We start from the raw sequence: 7,106 nt of genomic DNA, 5'->3' as shown, positions 1-7,106 counted from the left end.
AGGCTCATCATATCATAAGAATAAGAATCACAATAATAACAAGTGCAGAAATACAATCTAGCACAAGACAGATTTGACGTGTGGATGTGGAAATAACATATCCGAGGCTACGCTTATCGGATTGAGGCACAACTTATGCCGTTTCGAAGCTAAGACACAGGGCTACAATGTTCATGAAGGTCACTTAGTCCAGTTTCCAATACAACTTAGTCAAATCCTCAATTTACAGAACTAAAATCTAACTCGTCGGCTGTCTAACTGCATTGTACTGTAATGGTCATATCTCTGGTTACAAAAGTCCGATTCAGGTGTTCTTAGAGGCGTTTGAAAGCTAAGTCAGAATACTACAACTTTCATGTTTTGGTAAAAAACTATATCAGTACGGATCCTAGTCAAAAAACGTGATAAACTGGATAAACTGACCAAACAGACTGCTGGGGAAAAACTTAAAACAGTAAGGGTATTTTGGATTTTTCACGACCTACGTTGCTCCGATTGAGCTGAAATTTTGTAGGAACTTATAAAATACCATTCTCTACAACTTTCATGCTTTAACCTAAGGCCAATTCGGCCTCTAATATAGGGCTACAAAACCGGACAGAAAGGGGAAAGAAATTTCCAGAAATCTGGAATTTTTTGATTGTTAATGGAACCTTTCTTGATTTCTTGCTCCCATCATCACTACAATCACTTATCTAAGTTTAGATACAACATAGATCATCCATATAGCAAGTATAGGCAGCACATACCTCAAAAAAACAAAGCTTGCAAGAGTACCACTTCACTTCCTCTTGAAAATTTTAGCTTCCCTAGCTTCCCAAGATCACAATTCACACTTTAATCGGTTTAGAATTTGTTTCTTGCACTTGGATGGTGCAAATCAAGAAGAAATTTTTGTTTTCTCTTGCTCTCCCTTTCCTCTCTCTCCTAGCTTGGCTATGCAGCAGAAAATTGGGGAAGAATGAAGCTTAATTGGTCTTATAAGAAGACAAGAAAATTAGAACAAATTGTGTCCACAAGTTTAGCCAACACTTGGCTTGATTTCCACCACAAAATTTTTCTCTTTCCTTCCTTGCATTTTAGCCCTTTAATTTCGGCCAAGATGTCATCATGAGAGAGGAGATATTTTGCTCCATTAGTAATAAACTTGTATGGCAAGAAAGTGGTGGTCAAGTGGTGGTTCAATCGGTAGTGCACGATACACGTCGGTGTGACGCGTTTTCTCTTAAATCGTACGTACTAGGGTTTTTACTTCCAATTCACTAACTTTTTATCATTGCTTCTACTCACATATTATTTCTCACTTAAAAGTCACTCTTAAGCACCAAATTTGATTCTTACTCGGTACCGGATAATTATACTGCGGTTACACGAAAAATCCGATTTCACCTTGAATTGAAAACGAATAGGAAAACCCTAATTTCCTATGGTCATTGGCACTTTTCTAGGGTGATTGAACCATGGATAACATGAAATAATAATTACCAAATAATTTTCAAATAAAAGAAAATTTTTTTTTGAGAAATATGTAAGGAATTTGCGAGTTCTCACACTCTTGGATGGCTTTCAAATCTCCCATACCTTTTTTTTGGATTATTTATTTGTTTTAATATATAAATTCAATTAAAAAGTTTGAAATAGTGATTTACAACTAATCCTATGACAATTCAGATTTAAAATTTAAAAATTTCTTTTCCAGTTCAAATGAGTGCTTAATAAATCGTTTATTGTTTGTTTTCAGATTTTAACCTCTTCTTCCTTCCATAAGTAAAGAAAATAAATTTGAATAATTTGATCAGTCTCATTACAACTTTATCATTTTAGTCCTTTTTATCACTTTAGTCCTTTTAATTCCTTGATTAATAAAAGTTGATTTGTCAAATCTGAGGAATAATGTGATTAGTCAACTTTTTTAATTATTTATATAGTAACATTTTTAGCACTTTCCTTCCAGGGATATACATAGATTTGTCAAACATTTAGATAACATATCCAATTACAACCATTCTTTAACCATTTTACCTATTGCAACTAAATTAATTTGTTTTTAGCCTTAAACTTATCCTATTAAACAATTATTCCAACCAATGAAATAAACATTCTGACATACAACGTCATCTAGATAATTTTTGAGATGCACAAAACTACATTTGGATAATTTTGCATATAGCGCATACATCAAAAAGTGCACATAAAACAAAATTTTTATATGAATTTTAAATTAATAAAAGCGGCATTTAGATGGTTGTTTTTTGGAGTGTTTAACAAAAATTTTAAAACAAATATTTGTTTAAGCAATTATCTTGGATGATCGTCACAAAAAATAGTAGTATTTCACCAAAGTTATACCAAATTACTTTTCCTTGATGACTCTAATTTTAACTCTTTATTTGAAAAAAAACTTGGAAAGTGAGGTAATGAATTCTAAATAATAAAAGGAATAGACAGATTGGAGTATAGGGCTAGGAAAGGTAAAAGTAAGGTAATGAATCCTAAATAGTAAAAGGAGTATAAAGATAGAAATATAGGGTTAGGAAGGATTAAGTCAAGGGCGCCGTAGTTGTGGGTTGGGGTGAAACTATCAAAATGGGTGATTTATGTGGGTTAAATGAATATAATTTTACATGGTTTTGGTTATCTTACCCATTTACAATCCACTACAAAATTTTTTATTTTTCTCCCATATTCTTTGAGTAACAAAATAAGATATCATTGTAATCAACAAAAATAAGAACACATTGCATTAATAAGTAAATTTTTACCTAAATAATAAAAAAATTAAATAGAAGAACCAATAGTGGTGGTCATAAGGAGTTTCAATTTTGTCACTCTACAAAATCTCAAAATAATTTAGGTGTGAATGCAAGAAATCAATTAACACCTAATGAGTTAATTAAAACTTTGATGAAAAGAAGGGAGGAAGTAGGATAAAATTTAACAAAAATTAAAGAATAAGAAAAGAAAGTTAAATATGCCTTTGCAAAAAGTAGAGTATAATTAATGAATTTGCAATGATTTAAATTTACTTACTAATGAATTTGAATTTACGTCTAATTTAATTAGGTCTAAATAGGTGGTTCTAATTTATCCGTTTAATAGCCACTAGTTAATAAGTTTAATTGGGTTACCCATTTGAAGTTTGATAGAGCCGTTATTTGGCACGTTTTGCACTGTCATCTTGTCCTAATTTTGGCTATTCATGGTGCTAAGAAAGGGGATTTCACTCATATTTGACATTTGCGTGAATTGTAGGTGGTTAGCATTAAAAAGATATCGCGGGGAAAAATTTCCAGAAGACTTGTCGTCCCAGAGCGTGACCACGCCTTGAAAGGTGGACGAAACCGAAAGACGGACCGTGGTCCATGTGGACCAGGCGCATGGGATCAAAACTCAAAGGGGGAAATGGCTTTTGCAGATTGAATTGTACCAGACGTGTGGGCCTTGGACTTGGAAATTGCGGCGGCTACAAGAGGAAAAGAAGAAGCGAGATTCAGGAGGAACTTTTTAGGCTTAGCTTTTATTTTCCTTTTTCTACTCCTTGTCAGAGACTTTTCTCCTGTTCTCTTTTTCTTTACTGTGGTTTCGCCTGCGGCTAGCGGCTAGTGGCCAGACATTAAAGATTTCTGCGGATTGCATCTGGGCTCTGTACAACGGAGACCTTTCTTCACTTTTTGCTTTTGACTTTTCTAAATTCCGTGGGTTTTCTCTTGTGCTTCTCCAATTCTTCGGAAATCAATTTAATGTATTCAACTAAACCACGCGGGATTGAAACGATGAGGAGCGGCTAATTTCCTCCTCTACCCAAAGGGTGACGCGAGGGCGCGGTCCATAAAACCTGTGAGATCTAATCAAATCTTCATTATTTCTTCCAATTTACTGCTATTCGTGTGTTTCCTGAATTAATTGTTCATGGGTATTTTATTAATTGAATATCAACGGCCGGGTATTTGATTTAATTTAATAGCCTACTGCCACGTTAATTAAATAGAATCCGTAATTGTTCATTTAATTGACACCCCTTGGCAACCACCATAATTGGCTTTATGATGGGGAAACGCAAGATCTAATTTAAATAAACCCTCTTAGCGTGTTTATTGGTTAGGGTTGGGTTCTTCTAGCTTTAATGCAATTGGGTAATTAAATTCCTACGGTCGTACCTAGGGTTGTTATCTGGTTAGGGAAGCAGTCAATGGTCGTACCTTGACTGTCGAAAAGGTAAGGAAGAACTGGTTGTCAGAGCTTATTGATAGCTATAACCAACCTAGTGATAAATGGAGGAAATATCTTTGCATCGATGATCATTTAATTGGACCGTGCCTGAGCAGTTGATCCTTTGGGTAGAACTTTTATTAATTGCTATTTTTAGTGAATTGTGCTTTGTGAGTTAGTTTTGAATTTTATTTGTTTTATTTTATTTTATTTTTATTTGCCTCCCATTGAAAATCCCCCAATTTCGTTCTACTAATTTGGAAAGAAATAATTTCCTACCTGCTCCCTGTGGAATCGACCCTACTTGCCATTGTACGCAAAATTAATATTTTTATAGACAAATCCAGTATATCGGATCAAGCAAACTCTTCGGGAACAGGGTGAATCAAGTAACCCATTGCACACCTAGGGTCCCTGCTCCAGTACTTGGATTTGTTCTATAGTTATTTAATTGAGGTGGTAATTAAGACTTTTTAGTAATTATTATTGCACAGGTTCGGCACCTATCAATTTTTGGCGCCGTTGCCGGGGAGTTGGCGTCTGGAGTATTCGTTTCTTTTCAAATTCAGTTTTTATTTTATTTTATTTTATTCTTCTTGATACTTTTGCTAGTTTATGCCCCGTTCTTCTCGCACAGATGAATTGATATACGACGTTGAGGTTGAGAAGGCAGCGCGTAAGCGGAGGCCAGAGACCAAGAGACGAAAACAAGGGCACTTAATTGCTGCAAACGAGTCAGCGGAAGACGAAGTAAGCATGGCCAACAACCAAACATTGAGGGAGCTGGCTGCCCCGGAACTGACTCACCAGCCCTTATGCATCACATTCCCCACTTTGGCTGAGAATACTGCTTTTGAACTGAAGTCAGGGTTGATTCACCTCCTACCTTCTTTCCATGGTCTCTCTGGTGAAGAACCCCACAAGCACGTCAAGGAGTTCGAGATAGTTTGCTCTAGTATGAAACCTCCTGGGGTCACTGAAGAGCAAATTAGACTGAGAGCCTTCCCGTTTTCTCTCAAAGATGCAGCTAAAGATTGGTTGTATTACCTACCAGCAGGTAGTATTACCACATGGGCGCAGCTGAAAAAGAAATTCTTGGAAAAATTCTTCCCTGCATCCCGGGCTGCGAGTTTGAGGAAGGAAATCTGCGGTATTAAACAATATCCCGGTGAGTCCTTGTATGAATACTGGGATAGGTTTAACAAGTTGTGCACTAGATACCCGCAGCATCAAATTAGTGAACAACTGTTAATCCAATACTTCTATGAGGGACTCCAATCAACAGATAGAAGTATCATTGACGCTGCAAGTGGGGGAGCACTGGCAAACAAGACACCGAGGGAAGCGTGGGAGCTCATCGAAGCCATGGCAGAGAACTCCCAGCAATTTGGCTTCCGTGAGAGCAACCCTCACCGTAAAGTCAACGAGATAGAGATTTCATCCCTACAGCAGCAAATGTCAGAATTGACATCGGTTGTTAGGCAATTAGCCATGAGAGAAACACCGCGAGCAAAGGTGTGTGGGATCTGTACTAGCATGGACCACTGCACGGACACGTGCCCCATTTTGCAAGAGGACGGGGCGGAGCAGGTGAACATGGCTGGAGGCGTGCCCGCGCCTCGTAGGCAGTATGATCCATACTCCAACACGTACAATTCGGGTTGGAGAAATCATCCCAATTTCAGCTATGGGAACAGGCAACAAAATTCATTTCCGAATCGTCTTCCACGATTTCAGCAACCATGGCAACCGAAATCACAACCATCATCCTCCAACACAGGGAGTTCCTTGGAGGATATTGTCAAGAATCTGGCTACAACTACCGCCCAGATCCAGCAAGAGACTAGACAGTTCCAGCAGGAGACCAGGTCATTGACCACAAATATGGCTCAACTCCAGCAAGAAACTAGAGCTTTAACCATGAGCACCAATCAGTTCCAGCAGGACACAAAATCAGGCATGAAGGATATGGAGGCTCGAATAAGCCAGATGGCAACTGCCATAAATCGCTTAGAGTCCCACGCTTATGGAAAGTTACCTTCACAACCCGAAGTAAACCCCAGGAATGTAAGTGTCATGATCCTGAGGAGTGGCAAGACACTGGAAGGGCCGAAAGAGGGAAATTCAAAAAGCAAGAGTGAGGAGGAGATAGAGAAGGAAATTGAAGAGGAAGGGCGTATTCGCAAGGATCCTGAGGTAACCTTCACTTCTCCGCCCACTATTAAATCTAACTTACCTCCTTTTCCTTGTAGGCTGGAGAAGACAAAAAAAGTAGAGAAGGAAAAAGAGCTTTTGGAGGTGTTCAAAAAAGTGGAGATCAACATCCCCTTGTTGGAGGCAATTAAACAGGTACCAAAGTACGCGAAATTTCTCAAGGATCTATGTACCCATAAGAGGAAACTGAGAGGGGACGAAAGAGTAGCGGTGGGAGAAAATGTGTCAGCAATGCTCCAAAGGAACCTTCCACCCAAGTGTGGAGATCCAGGTATGTTCACGATCCCCTGTAAGATAGGGAATACACCGATTAGGAAAGTAATGTTAGATTTAGGAGCGTCAATCAATGTGATGCCCAAGACTATTTTTGCTTCTCTAAATCTTGGGCCACTTAAAGAAACAGCCATCATAATCCAACTAGCTGATCGTACAAATGCATATCCAGAGGGGCTAGTTGAGGATGTCTTGGTACAGGTAAATGAATTGGTTTTTCCTGCAGATTTTTATATCTTGGACATGGGAGATGAGAAATCATTAAGCCCATCACCTATCTTGTTAGGTAGACCATTTCTTAGCACTGCCAGGACTAAGATAGATGTGAATGAGGGTACTTTGTCAATGGAATTTGATGGTGAAACTGTGAATTTCAATATTTTTGAGGCGATGAAGTACCCGGAAGAATC

General features: G+C 38.1%; 1 non-coding gene across 1 annotated transcript; it reads right to left on the bottom strand.

The window, feature by feature from the left end:
• Nucleotides 1–5,337: 5,337 nt before the first annotated feature.
• Nucleotides 5,338–5,444, bottom strand: LOC113736163 (small nucleolar RNA R71). Its single transcript, XR_003459653.2, has one exon. It is a non-coding gene; the product is annotated as a small nucleolar RNA R71 (small nucleolar RNA).
• Nucleotides 5,445–7,106: the final 1,662 nt, after the last annotated feature.

The sequence above is a fragment of the Coffea arabica genome, chromosome 5c (assembly GCF_036785885.1).
Source record: "Coffea arabica cultivar ET-39 chromosome 5c, Coffea Arabica ET-39 HiFi, whole genome shotgun sequence".
In the NCBI taxonomy this organism is placed as follows: domain Eukaryota; kingdom Viridiplantae; phylum Streptophyta; class Magnoliopsida; order Gentianales; family Rubiaceae; genus Coffea; species Coffea arabica.
This window is presented reverse-complemented; position numbering and strand designations above follow the sequence as displayed.